The sequence below is a fragment of the Pollicipes pollicipes genome, unplaced genomic scaffold (genome assembly GCF_011947565.3).
Source record: "Pollicipes pollicipes isolate AB1234 unplaced genomic scaffold, Ppol_2.1 Scaffold_7231;HRSCAF=8579_pilon_pilon_pilon, whole genome shotgun sequence".
Classification (NCBI taxonomy): domain Eukaryota; kingdom Metazoa; phylum Arthropoda; class Thecostraca; order Pollicipedomorpha; family Pollicipedidae; genus Pollicipes; species Pollicipes pollicipes.
Window position 1 is genome coordinate 12,482,904 of NW_023597034.1, and position 18,106 is coordinate 12,501,009.

At 52.6% G+C, this 18,106-nt stretch overlaps 1 pseudogene; it reads left to right on the forward strand.

Moving 5' to 3' along the window:
- Window positions 1-18,106, forward strand: part of LOC119109399 (kinesin-like protein unc-104) — a 62,272-nt pseudogene that overhangs the window by 9,384 nt on the left and 34,782 nt on the right.

The window sequence follows — 18,106 nt, forward strand, 5'->3', positions numbered from 1 at the left end:
CATACAAACACATCGAAAGTGTTCTGGTGGTCCCTGTGATATGAACGCACGAGTGCTCAGCTATGCGAAAATTTCAAGCAAGACATTGGGCGTCAGCTGCTATATCCTATTGTAATGTAAGGCCTCGTTGAAGATTTCATAGCGTTACGCATGCTCTAAAGATATAAACGTTGTCTTACTCACATGGGAATGCTGAGAGCTTATGTGGTCTTTTCACTTGCTATATTAGACTTGCACCAAAGATGAACGAGTGGACGCCGGTGCCAATCAAGTGTGTTCTGATGAGATTCACGTTAAGATCAGTTCGATGCCTTGATGTCATTTTAATTCCAACGTTTTCACCATTTCATCTCAAGTGTTATCATGGTAATATTAGTGATTAGGGATGCGGGATGCAATGATCGACAAAGAGGCGTGAAAGACGATGATCGGGTGACTGGATTGAGAAGTAACCAACAATTTGAGCAACCTGGGGTATCGCACAAGCAGAGTCGGTCCAATCAAAGCTTTGAATGGGTAAACTACGTTCAAAACTACTAGGACTTCATGTTTTGATGTGAAATCTAAGCAGGACCAGTGTCCCCATTCCAGCAGGCCAAGCCGGGCCAGTTATTTTCCTGTAATTTATCGACGGCGCGTTCCGTCCTTAAGTCCTAAATCCAGTTCATGCATATTAGATCCAGGGCTGTATTTTCGCAAGATAAGTTTGGTGAAAGAGCAAAACAAAATGACTTAAACCAACCAACCACAATATCTCAACAAGGGTTTCTCCAAAGTCCGACCCATTTTCTTTCACAAAGTTAGAAGTCTACGGACACTTGTACTTTACCTGATTACTTTACTTTAACTACCTGTTAATTTTCTTTGGTCGGAAACCGATGGCACAAAGACTGAGAATACCTGGACGATCTAACAATAGCATGGATGCAACTAAAACACGGACGAAAAATGGCATGTGCGGAACCGAGTGCTGTGAAGCTCAAGTACGCGCTGTGTCCTGAGTGGAATGGTGATTTGTGGTCACGAAGCTTGTGCCCACCAACCCTTTTCCTCGGTGGGCGAATTCCGTGAGCAATCCGACCAACCTAACACGCTATGCGTCGAATAGCCCAAGACAATCGATATCTTGCACGAGCTTGGCCCGAGTTGTGCGGAAGTGGTTGTGTCTCCAGATAACGGTACACGCGCCGACGAGAGCAGCGTCACGAATAGCTTGCAGGGCACAATTAAAGTTCGTGTGACTTATATCAAGGGTAGGGGGACTGTCGCGAAAGCTCGTGTAAGCAATATCTGCCATATCAGTGTGTCTTTTAACGAGACCATTACTAAAATCACAAACGTTTGCACTCAAGTTCGAGGTTGCCGCTGCCATACCACGGCTGGTTGATTATGGCGGCGTTTATCAGCTCATTGTACCGTCACGGTGACTAACTGTTTAAGTCTCCTCCTCTTGCGCCAGTGAAAGCAAGCAATTGGCAAACTAGTTTTGCTGTGGCTTTATTGAGACCACAAGTTTCGATCAGGAACAGTGCATTCGAGCCAGTTAGGCACCGGTCATTCCTAGTAAGGGATTCGAAGCTAGGATGCACGCGCAGGGCTGTCGGTCGGCTCTTACATGATCCGTGCACGGATGGCCTGTCGCTCGGAGCTAGGATGCACGCGCAGCGCTGTCGGTCTGCTCTTACATGATCTGTGTGGCGGACGGTCCGCCACCGTACCCGGCGCGAGCATTGGTGTTAACAAAATGTGTATCGTCCGTGATATTTGAGGCTTTTTACAGATGCCCTTTCGCGGTGCTCACGGTTTGCGTGCCTCCTTCCGTCCCCGCTCCGCACTGACGTGTTGTAAGGGCAGCCTTCTGAGGCGTCTCGCAGTAGGCCGACGTCGTCCCATCACACCATATCGCTTTGGCAATCCACTTCGTAGTTGCAGGTATGTGGCACGCATTGTTGAGCACGGGTTACGGCTTATCAGAACGTATAATGCCTATAGGCGGTGATTAGGCCATATACACTGGTATTACATGTTCAGAAGTGGGCTGCTAGAATTCCGATAATATCACAATTGCACTTTAAATATTTGACTCTCACATAGGCTATGCATTTTTCGCTATTCACCCTTGACCATGCAATACTTACGGGGATTATAAAGATCAAGAGCTCGCTGTTACATTCGAAGCACTGCCAAACCACTTCAGTTCTCTTTAGATGGAAAACGTTCGAACCTATGCTGCGGCAAACCAGACTGCCGTTGAGGCTCAGTTTAAGAAGGCACGTGTGATCATTGTGATTGTGCGAACGCTGTGTCCTGGCCATCGCGTTCCGCTTCCAAATGTTTTCTGTTCACTCCCAACTATCTTTGAATAACGATTTATATATTCCCTTGGCTCAAGGTGACTTGGTTCGACGATCGGCCAAGGCTCGCCCGGTTCTGTGTCGATGGCGACAGTTCCAGTATCCACCTCCATTTTGAGCCTGTGTGTTATCTCAAAGACTCTCACTGTCACAACAGTCACCACCTTCGATGGGATTGTTTCGCTGGGTGGGATGGCCCGACTACATAGTCGTTGTCTGTCTGCATGTCTGTGCTGACAGCAGTGAAGGGAGAAGCAATTTGGGGGCAGTGCAGCCACCAGCAGCAGATCGTTCTTCTCTAGACCACTCCGTCTCCGGCACCAGCTTGGTTTCATCTGCGATCGTGGCCATAGGCTATGCCCTCTTCACCACCTGACCCAAGCACTGAGAACATGCCCCATTGCTTCCGTGGCGAAACTGCTCTTCGATTGATTGTTTTTCTGTCTGGCTGATCTAGGGCACCAGGGTCTCGGCGTCACGTGGCCCGGTCTCGGATGCTGTTTTCCGGACTGATCTAGGAAACCGTAGCCTCGGCGTCACGTGGCCCGGTCTCGGGCGCTGCGCGCGCCGTGGCTCTGTGACGAAGCGGACGGCTGCGGATCCGCACCGGGTAGGTGACTGCGGCTCCGGCTCTCCCCGCCCTGTGACGCTCCTGCGGGGAGGGGGAGGCGGACGACCCGACCCTGGCCCCGATCCGTCCGCCGCTCGCCCGCTGCCCCTGCTATTGATCGATGCGCCGGCCTCTGTGCAGCTAAAGTCCGGGTCCGGCGCGGCTGATGGTCCGGGGACGCCCACGCCCGCACGCCCCCGGCCCATACCAGCCGCCCGTCGGACGGCGGGCATCCGACGGCAGTGACCGGGCGATAACGAGCGATCGCGTGATGGAAAGCTCAGCCAAGAGCTGGCGTGTTTTCTCCGGCAAGGCAATGGAGGCCAGGAAGTAGATTGCGGGAATTACCGGTAAACGGGTTCCATCTACCGGGTACGACACGCGATGACGACCGTGCGGTGCTGCCGGACAGGCGGCCGTCGGGCGTCAGAGATCGGACACGCTCTGCGTAGTTACGAGCCGCTTCAGCTGACAGCCGGCAGGGGATGCGCCGCTGGCCGGGGAGAGCATCCGGCTGACCCTTGCCGGCAGCTGCAGTTTGCGGAGCTATCGGCCGGTTGACGAGGCATTGACATGCTGTGCTGGGCTCAAAGCTCTGTGCCAATGGTCCCTTTTGTAGCCCACAGCGTGCCGTGCACCGCATAGTCTGCGTGGTACGTGCGTGCGCCTGCGTCAAGGCGGTTAGTTCCATATCACGGATGGCATTCATGGCTAATGAACGGGAATATCGCAACAATGTACCAAAGCAATGCCGTAAGCCCTAGCCGGACGGTCAGATCCGGTCCACGGCCGGACAGCCGACCAAAACGGCCAGATCCGGTCCCCGCCAGACAGCCGGCCAAGACGGTCAGATCCGGTCCCCGGCCATACAAGCCGAGCCAAGACGGCCAGATTCGGTCCCGGCCAGACAGCCGACCAAATTCCACAAGGTCTGCCAGCTTTCCCAGAATGACGCCTCAGCTGCTGAACGCATAAAGCCGAAATATCCGGTAGCTGAATATCCAGTCTCAAAATTGTTATATAGTTCGCGAAAATTGTAGACTCAACCGCTCATAGGTTATTATGAACAATTACTTTATGTCAATTCAAGTAGGCTGCATTTCATTCTCAGGTAATGACTGAAAACACATGTTTGCCATGGCTTCCAACATGGCTCCAAGAGCACTCTCAGTATGGTTTTGCTCTCTCCGATCGGACCGCCTGGTAAACAATTATGTCAAATGCGGTAAGGCCAGGTCATCTTAGGTGCATGTAGATAAAACTTGGCAACATAGCGTTATGTATGAGGATAACTCTCTATTGTGGATGACTGTATCGGGGATGACTAGGTTGTAAATTATTCAGACTTTCGCCCCCGTCTGGTAGTTAGTTTGTACACATAGTTTCGGCCAATCAACTCTCCGGCCGTCGTCCGATGTATGGAATCCTGAGAACGAGCTGGATGACGCTTGCCTATCAGCCATGTATGCGTCACACACCCGGATTACTTTTTCGAATTCCTCCTTGGTCGTGCTGAGTTGCTGTGGTTTATGGTTTTTATGTATTCTATGTTTCATATATGATATATATATATAATATATATATCTATATATATATATATATATATGTATGTGTGTGTGTGTGTGTGTGTGTGTGTGTGTGTGTGTGTGTGTGTGTGTGTGTGTGTGTGTGTGTGTGTGTGTGTGTGCGTGTGTGCGTGTGTGCATATATGTGGTGCATAAAACGAGAGTTACACATGCCACTGTGGCCTCCATTATAACACTCGCTTTATTGGGATTCACTTTCCAGTGCCGTCGGGCGCCTGGTGGTAAACTATCATCGCATGGCGTCAGTGTTCGCCGGCCGGCTGGTGGTAAACTATCCCGTATGGCGTCAGTGTCATCGGCCGGCTGGTGGTTAACTATCTCGCATGGCGTCAGCGCCATCGGCCGGCTGATGGTAAAATATCCCGCATGGCGTCAGTGTCGCCGGCCGGCTGGTGGTAAACTATCCCGCATAGCGCCGATGTACGGCGGGTTTGGCATTGATTGCCTACCCGGACCCGGCTTGCCCTGGCGCTCGAAAGGCGTCGCCTATGCTCACTCTATGCCCGTCAAGATCGATGTTCTTTTATGCAAACATGGTTCCAAAAACGGTTGGCGCTCAGTTTCGACTGTCTCTGTTGAGTCTGAGTGTATTGGTGCCCAGCACACAAATGGAACACGAAACAAAGCCCTCCACAAACAGCTACATGAAAATTCCACATAAGGCCACCGCGTAAATACAGTTGAGAAGCTAGAGTTGGTGCTGGCCGCGCTGATACCTGCTGGACGTAGCTGGGCGAAACCGGCCGACATGTTTCGTGTCTGTGCCGCCAGGCGTCGCTGCGGTCGACGGCGCCATGTCGTCCGTGAAGGTGGCCGTCCGGGTCCGGCCCTTCAATGCCCGCGAGGTCAGCCGTGAATGCGACGGCATCATCGAGATGGATGAAACACCACAAGTGAGTGGAGTCCCTACATTCTGCATCCACTCTGTTTGCGCAGCCCGTCGGGCACTTGTGTACGTGCACCTCTCGCAAAGGACTCTTGGCGTGGCTTGCCGACTATTCTCCTTATTCCCATTCCTTTGTCTTTTTGGGTGATTTATTCCTATGTTTTTCGCCTCCTGTGGCTATTCCCTTCCCCACGCATTTATACTTGGTTCATTTAACCAGTCAATGTACATTTCACAAGTGTGTAGATCGTATTTGCGTCCAGCTTCACCTGGACCTGACTCTGACCTGATCTGACCTTCACATAACATCCAGGGAATTCATCGAGCATTATCCGGACCATCCCTGGACACCAGAAAATAGTCAAATACTGAGCCGATGCATGACCAGTACCTCCGTTTTGGCCCAATGAGGGTCCATTGTTGTCTCGTGCCTGGGGGCGAGTTATCGCCCCAGGGGTGCGACGGGGTCCTCGAGGACAGAAGACTTGTGTCGCGGGGCGCGAGAGGACGTCAGAGAAACACCAGTGCCCGCCCCTGGGAGGGAGTTGTCACCCTTGGGTGAGACGGGGCCCCAGGGGACAGGAGACTTGTCTCGCGCCGCTCCTTGTCCTTGTCCTCGCGCTCCTTATGGACCCGTCCATCGCGTCGCTCCGTGTCAGGAAGACGCCAGTGCCCAAGCGTGGGAGGCTGCCTCGGCCCACCCCGGCGAGCGACACCGGCCTGCGAGGCTCCGCCGGGTCGGCCCTGGTCCGCCGGGTCGGCCGGGCCGCCGGCGCCGCTGATCGATGCCGGTGACGCCGTCTGGACGGGCCGGGTCCGGCCGGCGACGCCCGTCGCTGGTGCCGGCGTGAGTCAGCAGCCGTGACTCGCCGGACGGTCCTGTGGGTGGCGGCCCGACTCGGCGGCGGCCAGGCCCGCGGGCCGCCGGCCGGGGGCCGGCTCACGCCCCTCTAGCCGCGCCGCGCTCAGGCCGTGCTTTCAATCACGCCGTTTAGTTATGGGAGTCAGTTTGAAAGCAAGAATCGATGAACCTAAGCTCGATTCATTGTGGGCTGAGGAAGAAGCGTATAATTGCTCTGTGGTGGCCGTACTACCGCGAGCGACGGACTCCGGGAAATGCGTGCCCGTTATTGTCAAAGAGCTGGGACGGGTGTCGTCGTGACAATGTACGTATATACATTATGTGCATATATATACATACATATATACATATATATATACACACCATATATATATATATATATATATATATATATAAATATATTGCTACCAGATTTCCACAATATACCATAACAATGATGAGGCCGCTAACATATCCATGTCATATCGTCCCGTATCTAAGACGGAGGAATTTGACTACTGACCCTGAAGCCAATGGGCCCCCTATCTCGCTTAAGCGGTGCTCGAGCTCAGCACCCCTTCTCACTGAAAGCGGCGTTCGAGATCAGCACCCCGCCCACTGAAGCGGCGCTCGAGATCAGCACCCCTCTCTCTGAAGCGGGTCTGGAGATTAGCGGAGCACACCGCGCGTGTCCCCGCTGCCAGTCGGCAATACCTGCTATTCGAGCTCGCCGCCAGGCGTGACTCTCCCCGGCATCACAATACCCATCTATGGGAGTGTGTTTGTCGCGTCTCAGCGCTCGCGCCGGCCGTCTCGCCAGCAGTGGTGGCGGGTAATGAGCCCGTGCCCGGCTCCGGGGCGTCAACAAGCCTGCCCACGTGCCTTGGGTGACCCGGGGCTGAAGGCAGGCGTTGTGTGCCGCCGCACTTTTGGGACTGCTCAGGGTCGGGCTGCTTGTTAGAAGCTCGCACAATCACGCAAGGCTCGAATAAAAAATGACGCGTTGTATTTTTTTAAGCGGTTGGACTTCTTGTTTCCTGTGCCATTGCTTATAAGGGTAAAACAACACCGGACCGGAATAAGTCAGAACAATTTAAAGGTCTACATTGGCTGGAAGGCCGGACGTATCGCATCCGATGGGGGATTATCAAGTGTGGCGCTATTAAGCCAGCTGACTGTTTGCTGACCAGATCAGATCAAACTGGCCACCGCATATTTTTGTGAGATATGACCCTCAAGGTACCTATGGAGTCTATACAAACAAACAATCCTTGGGCCTTATAATTAGTTTCAATACGTGGCTTGCTGGTGCGTGTGTGTGAGCCCATGTGGAACTGAGTCTTACGTAAACGTCTGTTTCAGTCATCACCAATCCGAAACAAATCAATGACAACATCAAGAGCTTCAACTTCGACTATTCATATTGGTCAATTGAGGTAAGCTACACGCGGGTGGCTCACGAATTACCACTTGTGGGCCGAATGGTGGGTAAGCTGTCTTCAAAGAGTTAATAGTGAACTGGTGACAGCAACGGCCTCGCCTGACAGCGGTCACCAGGTGCTGGTGACAGTGACGGCCTCGCCTGACAGCGGTCACCAGGTGCTGGTGACAGTGACGGCCTCGTCTGACAGCGGTCACCAGGTGCTGTTGACTGTGAAGGCCTCGCCTGACAGTGGTGACCAGGTGCTGGTGACAGTGACGGCCTCGCGTGACAGCGGTGACCAGGTGCTGGTGACGTACGGCCTCGCCTGACAGCGGTCACCAGGTGCTGGTGATGCCGGCCGTCATGGCCTCGTTGGTCGTAGTCCTCGTTGGTCGTTGGTCGTAGTCCGTACGGTCACGCACCGTTTCAAAGCAGATAGGTGACGTTAAGCCATCGAGTGCCTTGTTGTGGTCTTAGCAATGTTTTCAGGGTGCATTATTGTTACCTCACTTGTGGTCCTGACGATATTCAAGGCTGTGAGAGTGCTGTGCAGCTCGGTGGCGGGTGTGAAGTGCGTCATGTTAAGTTTTGATCGCTTCGACACAAACCATATGTCAAAATGTTACCAGAAGGAGACGAGACCTTTTTAACACATTTACCATCCCGGCGGTTTTGTAACAGGATGCTCATAACATTGAAAACACAAAAACTGCTTGGCCGTCACTCAGTATTCTATGGGTACGCATCCGACAGCGCCTTCAGCTCAGTACTCTAGGGGCGTTTCATGGCCCCTGCCCATCCGACAGCGCCCTCAGCTCAGTGCTCAAGGGGCGTTCCGTGGTCCCTGCCCGTTCGACGGCGCCTTCAGCTCAGTACTCTAGGGGTGTTCCGTGATCCCTACCCGTTCGACAGCGCCTTCAGCTCAGTACTCTAGGAGTGCTCCATGGTCCCAGCCCATCCGAAAGCGCCTTCAGCTCAGTGCTCTAGGGGTGTTTCATGATCCCTGCCCGTTCGACGGCGCCTTCAGCTCAGTACTCTAGGGATGTTCCATGGTCCCTGCCCCTTCGACAGCGCCTTCAGCTCAGCACTCTAGGGGTGTTCCATGGTTCATGCCCCTTCGACAGCGCCTTCAGCTCAGTACTCTAGGGGTGATCCATGGTCCCTGCCCCTCAACAAGCGCCTTCAGCTCAGTACTCTAGGGGGTGATCCATGGTCCCTGCCCCTTCGACAGCGCCTTCAGCTCAAGTTTTTTTATGTAGCTATGTATCTTCGTATCGCTTTACCTGGTTTGGCGCTCACCTTTTTTCGGTTCACAAAACATTTCTGGCGTCAGGGCCATCCTTGTAGGCATGACCTTTTAGCAGGTCTAAAACTTTGTTATGGGCTGAGTCTTAGGTACACCAGACTGATAATCGGCACATGAAACCTTTGGAATTTCTAGCTTTTTGATGCTCAGTTCCAGTGCCCTTGGCGCGCAGTTCCAATTCAGGTGTGATGGCTTTTTATAATGACGTTTGGGCGAGATCGAGCCACACCAGGACACCGCCATCGCGGAAGTAGGTTTGGATGTATCTGCTTAGTCCTCACTAGCAGCGTTTTTCGTAAGCTTGCCGCAACATCAGCGGTACATTGGTACCATCCAGGGAAAATTGCTCTCAACCGTCCTTTACGATGACCGCCGGTCTTGCACTCCCCATAGGGCTCATTCAAAACCTTACGCAGTTGGTTTTTTTGTCTTTTTTTGGCCGCAGGCGACCCCGGAGCCGCTTTGCCCATACTGGGGTTTCGTTCGGTTCGGCTTGCAGAGTACATGGAGTTCCGCTTGCCGCAAGCTGTTTTTCCTGCGCGTATACTCTCCCCTGGCGTTGTGCTTTTAAAAACGGGTGCTCGCGGCACTCCTATCCCTACATTGATGTCAGCCATTTTGGTAGGCACACATCTCCTTTCTGTTTGCATTTTCAGTGATATGATTTGATCGTTACGAGAAAGAGTCGTAGAAGGCGTACTACGCCCTTGCTTTCTGCCAATTATGAATGCATGAGTGTCCTGACATTACCTGGGCATGGAGTGCTCCTTTTCTCTTAAGGAGCCTTTTTCCATAGGGAAACGAAGCTACATCCACAGGTGTGAAAATAAACTTGTTTTAAAATTTTCGCATCGGGTTCTATTTTAGATAAACTGCCCTCTGTTCATAACGTAAGGTCCAGCAAACTCGCTTGAAATGTGACTTGTAACCCGGCAGTATGTATAATGAACCTTTTCAAACGCTCACATATGCAGTGCTGAGTGCAGCTATCCTGTAATGTTCTACCGACTGTGCGGTTCTCTGTACTGATGTAGATCACAGCTTTTCTCTGATTTTCTACCGATTGTGCGGTTCTCTGCATCGCTGTAGATCACAGCTATCCTCTGATGTTCTACCCGGTTGTGCGGTTCTCTTCACACCGCTGTAAATCACAGTTATCCTCTGATGTTCTAACCGATTGTGCGATTCTCTTCACCGCTGTAGATCACAGCTATCCTCTGATGTTCTACCGATTGTGCGGTACTCTTCACCGCTGTAGATCACAGCTATCCTCTGATGTTCTACGGATTGTGCGGTTCTCTTCACCGCTGTAGATCACAGCTATCCTCTGATGTTCTCTACCGATTATGCGTTACTCTGCACCGCTGTAGATCACAGCTATCCTCTGATGTTCTACCGATTGTGCGGTACTCTGCAACCGCTGTAGATCACAGCTATCCTCTGATGTTCTACCGATTGTGCGGTTCTCTTCAACCGCTGTAGATCACAGCTATCCTCTGATGTTCTACCGACTGTGCGGTTCTCTTCACCGCTGTAATCACAGCTATCCTGTGATGTTCTACCGATTGTGCGGTACTCTTCACCGCTGTAGATCACAGCTATCCTGTGATGTTCTAAACCGACTGTGCGGTTCTCTTCACCGCTGTAAATCACAGCTATCCTGTGATGTTCTACTGATTGTGCGGTACTCTTCACGCTGTAGATCACAGCTATTCTCTGATGTTCTAACCGATTGTGCGATTCTCTTCAACCGCTGTAAATCACAGCTATCCTGTGATGTTCTAACTAACCGATTGTGCGGTTCTCTTCACCGCTGTAGATCACAGCTATCCTGTGATGTTCTAAACCGATTGTGCGGTACTCTTCACCGCTGTAGATCACAGCTATCCGGTGATGTTCTACGTCAATTGTGCGGTACTCTTCACTGATATAAGGCGTCGCCTATGGAACTCTTTGTCCATCCCACCTGCTAATTTTGGGGGCAATTAAGGCAACATACGCACCCTGTTTCCCTCTTATTGCTCGCCTGTATCGTTGTCAACGGTATAATGTAGCACTGCTTTTGCTCTGTGATATACGCCAGCATTGGGACCTATGTCAAGCCGACGATAAGCTGGCATACGCCATGCGCTTGTCCGCCTGACCTTTAGATCAAAGCTGTGGCCGCGGTCAACGCCCTCGGCTTAAACGTCACTGGCCGCCCAGGGCCCCCGCTGCATGGTCTCTGGTGCAATGGCTGGGGTTTATTATCCGGACGCTGCTCATCCAACGGAATCGGGCTAATCTCAGCGAGCCAGCGTTATCACCTGCTTCACCGAGACGCGCTTCTTGTCCAAAAACAGCTGTTCTGGTGAAGGCCAACCCGTTATTTTTCTCGATCTCGGTGTAATGGCCTTGTTTGGCGGCCCTCTGCCCGCCGGAGCCTTGTTTGGCGCCTCTGCTCGCCGGTTATCGACCGGTCTATTTCGGTGATAAAGGCCCTGAGCGGCACCGGCCGCGTCAGACCTCGGGAACCTTTCGAGCACTAGCACTCAGTGGCCCTGTATTGACCGAGTGCCCACCATCGCCAACCCGTCACTTAAGACATATCCCGCTGCTGACGTGGGCGTGACGCCGACTCGTGACGTCACGCCTGACCACGCCCCGACGACTCGTGCCATGTGCGCTGTTAAGGCTGGAGTTCACAGCCACCGAAGATCTCGGCACAGGTGGTCCAACGCCACGTGGAAGGACGCACGACCTTATAGTGCAGTAGTTAACACCAACGCATCCTCTCATCCTCCGGAAGTTAGACTACAATGGTGGAGAGGGCGTGATGATCACCAAATGCGGTATGATATTTGTTTGCCGGCGGATGGCATTGTTGTAAACAGGCATTGTCTTATCACTATTTGGAGCTAGTACTGAACCCAACACAAGTGATCTGTTTGCTCAGACTAGTTACTACTTCGCAGCCTGCTGCTAGATGTGAATATGCTATGCTGTCCAAGAACGTATGCTGTTAAAGATTTGGTCCAAACATTTTGACTGGACGAATTTGTGGGATCGGCGCCCACCCTAAGCAGTTGTTGTTGCGTAACCCTGACGCTACCATCGAGGAGACCCGCGCCGATGGCAGCATTTCAGGACGAAAGTTTCACCTGCCTCGACGTTCGGTACGGCCTGTCCTGCCCACCGACGTCACCTGACCTAGCGCCGCCACTAGCCACCGACCACAAGCCGTCCCAGGCAGGGCCCAATAGCAAGCACCTGACGCGAGTCGAAACCCACCCCCGCCACGGGTGCATGAATCGAAATTCACGCCCCTTATCAAATAAGGCTCCTTGGATGGGGCGTATTGACACAGGTCGCCAAACGATGCGCTGAAAATGTATATTTCGGCTGATGTAGGTATCAAACCTGATGTGGGGGCATGGGCGGACAGTGGCAATGAACACGCGTGTTATTCTACACTGTCGCACCAGAGCTGGAGGTGATCAGCTAGTGGCCATGCAATGGTCATGTAAATACATGTGATCGCCATGACTTCGAAAAGCTAGTTGTGTGATGCAGGTGAACTCACTGGTGCAGATAATATATTTTCGGCGATGGTAGTTAACTGAGGGGCAGCCAATATGGACCAATACCTTGGCAGTTTAGGGCCATGCTGTCTGAATGGCTGGCTATCAGTTGACTGGTTGGTGTTGCATTCTCAGCCATCGGCGCCCCAGTTTGCCTCCCAAGAGCGGGTGGCTGTCAGTTGACTGGTTGGTGTTGCATTCTCAGACGTCGGCGCCCCAGTTTGCCCCCCAAGAGCGGATGGCTGTCAGTTGACTGGTTGGTGTTGCATTCTCAGCCGTCGGCGTCCCAGTTTGCCTTCCAAGAGCGGGTGGCTGTCAGTTGACCGGTCGGTGTTGCATTCTCAGACGTCGGCGCCCCAGTTTGTCCCCCAAGAGCGGGTGGCTGTCAGTTGACCGGTTGGTGTTGCATTCTCAGCCGTCGGCGCCCCATTTTGCCTTCCAAGAGCGGGTGGCTATCAGTTGACTGGTTGGTGTTGCATTTTCAGCCGTCGGCGCCCCAGTTTGCCTTCCAAGAGCGGGTGGCTGTCAGTTGACTGGTTGGTGTTGCATTTTCAGCCATCGGCGCCCCAGTTTGCCTCCCAAGAGCGGGTGTACCAGGACAGTCGGCGTTGAGATGCTGGATCACGCGTTTCAAGGTACGTTGCGTCAAAAGCTGCCGCGGGCGCGCTGCGGATTGATTGTTGGGGGCTAGGGTCACGTCATGCCCTGAAAGGTCGCTAGATCTCGAGCAGCCTTCGAGGTCTGTCTTTATCGTTTGACTAAATGTCGTCCTGTGACACAACGTTAAAAGTAGATTGAGGTCCGTGACTACGGTGATTATTGTGAAGCCAAGTAACCGATTGTGTAGTGTTTCATGTCATTCGCGCTATGCTTTGGTCCATTACGGAAGCTCGTCCATTGCTCCTGTAAATGTATGGCGACCAGCAAGCGGCGGGCATCGCATTGCATGTGCATAGCGTGATAGCAATCCATTCCGTGTGCATGAGAATGACTGCGCTTGTTTGTTCAGATATTTGTTGACATGTACACACCCATTTTTATGCCTGCGGGGTTTCGAGTGGATTGAGGCGGGTTTGTTTCTTTGTCCCTTTCGGTAACCTTTTTATAATGCGTCGGGAACAAGAATGCGTTGGTGGTAGTGACTGTTCCATAGGGAAGCAAAGCATTCCGAACCGGTTTACGTACGTACCTTCCGTTCCACTCCGCCACAACCAGCCGAGGTGTTGTGGTCCCCGTTTCCCAGGACAGTGGCCTCACATTCCGACTCCGTCCACTTTTATGATTGCGATCATTCTCGTCACGTGCCGTTGGCGGTCATTGCGATTCCGACGGGCGAGCGGCGGCGGCCGATCAGCAGCTGGATGGTGACGACGGGCGGCCGGTGAGGGCGTCGAGCCGACCTCTCACCGGCCGAGACGCCGCCTGACCTCCAACTGACCTTCGGCTCCGGAGTCAAGCGCCGCTGCCCTCTGGGCTGACGTCAGCTGGCTTGATCGACCCGACTGCGGTCACGCCCCACGTGAAATGGCGTCCTCCCCCGCTCGCAGCCGCTATCAGAGCCGGAGTCAACACCGGTGACGCAGCGCTAGCTCACACAGCTGATGAGCACAATCCAGCGATGCGGTTCAGCAATGCCCTGACTTGCCATTTGTCTCCAGGATATGTCGCAATGTCCTGGCACACAGCCGATCCGTTGTGTACTGAGGTCGCTCGGTCCATCAGCTACGTGAAGCATATCGTGAAGTTTTTCGGACATCTTTCTGATTAACCAGTATGGCTCAATACTGCTTCTAAGCTTTTGATGTGGTGCGTATTCCGTCGCTAGTTCCCATGTAAATCCCATTGGCGCGATGTGAGGTTCGGGGGCTGTTCCTACACCTCCAAGTACGCGCCGCTCTTCTTGGGCTTTCCTGTAGTTAATAATGCAATTATTCACATCTTCTCGGCGTCCTGGACGTTCCGTCCATTTGAAGTCAGTACAATCGAACGACAGTCTTCAAACGCCCTGGACAAGTCCTGATGCATGCCTTTGATCTGCACACAGGTTACAACGTGTGCATATTCGCCTACGGCCAGACAGGGGCCGGGAAGTCGTACACGATGATGGGCAAGGCGGAGCACGACCAGGAGGGCATCATCCCCAGGATCTGCCGCAACCTCTTCCAACGGGTGTCCAACAGCAATGACATAGACGCCCAGATATCGGTGGAGGTTAGTCTAGACCAAACTAGACATTTTACAGTCCTAAACCTCCATGCCAATAACAGCTGGCTCACCCGCTTCAAGCACCAGATTGATCGCTGACCTATGTATGGCAATGTATCGTGGGACAACAGCCTCCGATTCGCCCAGGGGCAGTGTTCGAAAGTGTCGCTGGCTGCATGGCCGCACTTACCGCCTGTCGTGGGAGGGGCATGCGACGCGGCTATCTGGACCACATTGTCATTGTATCTACTCCGAGATGGCTCTTGAATACCGCAACTCTAAAAACCGGTTTGTTTGTGCGCTGAACGTCCATTAGCGTACCTTGCGCTAGAATGCCTTCTGTCTCGTGGCTGTGCAGACTCCACAAGCAGTCGGCATTTTGTGTCTGGTTGTCCCGGCACCGAAATATTAGCACTGTGGTGGCGCTTTAGGAGATGCCAATGCATAACACCTTCGCAGCGGCTTAAGCCGTGGGGAGGTCACAGGGGGCCCGTGCCCCCCCCCCCTCCCCCCACTCTCCCTCCTTAGGTTCCGAGGTGCCGAAGAGCCCCTCGCGACCAAGGATTTAGGGTCCAAAGAGCTGGCTGGAAATTGCATTAAGGAACCAGGCGCGCAGGGCTCGGCCCCCAAATGTCAGTCAGAGGTCACTTTGCGATGGGAGCACCCTGGAGCTCTATGTCAGGTAGGCACTACATTTACCGAACAGTCGGCCCCGTGTCGGTCTGGGCATGACGGCTCATTTCCTAAGCAGGGACACAGGCGGAGCTGCGATTTACATCGGTCGCGACGCCGAAGTCAATGAGGAACCGCTGCATTGGTCTGGGCTCCCCAGTGCATAACAGGGGGTACTGTAGGGAGGTAGGGGGTACTGTAGGGAGGGTAGGGGGGGGTACTTGTACTGCGCTGGTGAGAGGCCCCCAGTCGCCCACGGTGTGGGTCGAGGCGACCCGAAGAGGGGCCGAAGGGTCTCTTGGGACTGACGATTCATGACTATGAAGGGCCTGAATGTAAGGTACAGTGCTGGCTGTAAGTCACTTTTGAAATTCCGGCTCGTACTATAGCGGCCGATGACAACCAGCACCGCACAGCTCGCTTCGTGTCGGCAAGTGGCTTCGAGTCGGCCAGAGGCCATGTTCGAGGTTACCCGAAGGGAGCCCAATGAGGGGTCCTGAGGGCCCCCTCCAGTCAGCCAGGAGAACCTTTGCTAAATAGAGAGAGGACCGGAACAGGACCCAGACTTCAAGAAGGCCTCTTGCATTTGTCGGGACCCTCTGACAGCGAAAGGAGATCAAAGGTTTTAGTGTGAAAGTTTACAATGAGACAATGGAGGGCCCTGTGTCAATCAGGGCCCTCAGTACCGAACGGGGTACCTCCACCCCCGTACCAAGTAAGGGCTTTTGAAGCTCATTAGATTCTGAGCGTCAATTATGGGACCAAACTGCGGCAATTGGGGAACTCGTTGCTCCAGCAAGGGCTTCTGCATCGACTGGGGCCAACTGTCCCGTTCAGAGGGCTTCCCGCGTCAGGGCGGGGCCGACCCATGATATGTCTTTTTAATGGCCCTCCGGATCGCCCAAGAGACACGTCTCCGTGTTGTCAGAGGGTTAGTCGGTCCGCACCCCACGCTGGACGGAATGGCTCTTCAGCTTTTGGCTGGGGCGATAGTGTGTCCCCTATTATTCTATCCACGGAGCCCGTTAACCAGAAAAAAAGGTAATGAGTCTCACTGGTGTTCAACAGAGTAGATTAAAAATAGCGTCAACAGTGAAAAGGGCCAAACAGTCTACCTGAGGTCATTCACTCTTCGCAAAGTCGATTTGTAAAACAAGTATATAAAATATTTTGAACCTAGCCACTCGCAGCCTTATGAGCAAGAACAGCTATGGGGTAGCGTTTTCTGCAAAGCCAAACGCCGTTGCCCGCTTCAGAGAGCACCAGGCGGCGGGCACCGGGCACACGAGAGCACCGGGCACACGAGAGCACCGGGCACACGAGAGCACCGGGCACACGAGAGCACCGGGCACACGGGAGCGTTCATCGTGACATAACGCCTCCGGAAGTCATCAGGTCATACGCTTTAAAAGCAGAACTTCGTAAAGTCATAAAGCTCATGCGATTTGGGCGTGCACTGATCTTGATAATTTGGGGTTATCTTCTGAACAAATTTGCTATTCAAAACACAGCAACACGAAAATAAATTTCCTGCCTTTACTCTTCCAGCTCTACCGCAAGATTCCATCACCAAATCGCAGTGCTGTAAATGCTAATACGTTCCGATCATCAATCTGTAAATGGCACAGGTGAATGCCTTGAAACGTTCAAAGGCATTTCACATTCGACAGCATTTCGACCGTTCGTTGGCCCCGGCTTGATTTTAGCCGCAGGGCCAATGGCACGCGTCCCACGGTGACTGTTGCGCCGGCCGTCGAAGTTTTTATTCCTAGAACTTGCGAGCGCGCATACCCAAATCTATGTTAAATAATTGCTCTCACTTGTCGATTCTGACTGAATCTGACTGAATTTGACTGAATGTTGAGCATAGTCAGAAGAACATCGGGTGGCCATTGACCCCATTTCTTTTTGTAACCTATGTTGACGGACCCTCAATATCTCTATAGAACCCAGAAAAATTCTGGCATAGCATCTGAACTTTTGTTTTCGAAAGAGCTCACTGAACCGCGGCAAAATAAATAACCCATTTGTCATGATAAGTGCATTGATCGAAACCAGCCTTGCACGTGACTGGGGAAAACGAGCGTTGATCTGGCGATCCAATGCTCGCGGGCAGCGTCTGCCTCTCAGAGCCGTGCTTGGTGCGCCGAGATACAGACAGCTTGCTAAATTACGACCTAGATCTGTATCTACCTCAAGGCACTGCATTAATGCTAGTATTAACCATTTCAAACCAGTTCACCCCAAATGCCAGGCACAAATTTTCCATAAAATTGAGTTTCTAATCTGTTTGGCGATATCAACATGCAGTCACAGGGGATAAGTGCCGGATGACCTAACGGGCGTCTAAAAACAAACTTTAGCAGTGAGTCTGAGTAACTCAGCTTGCTCGGAATGCTTGATCCTTTTTATTCTTTGCTTTACTATCGAAAATTGTTGTTGGCTTGCATACCAAATGATACACAAGCGTACGCCAGGAAAACATTCCTTGGGAAGTCCTGCTTGTCTTGGGAAGAAGCCAGATCTGCAACAATCGTTATCATTCAGTTACAACCCAAGAGAAATTATTCATGTGAGGTAATTTAGCATCATTGTCAACATCTATTTATAATAGGGTAGCACCAATCTGGCTAAGAATTTGACCTGAATTTAAATTTAACATT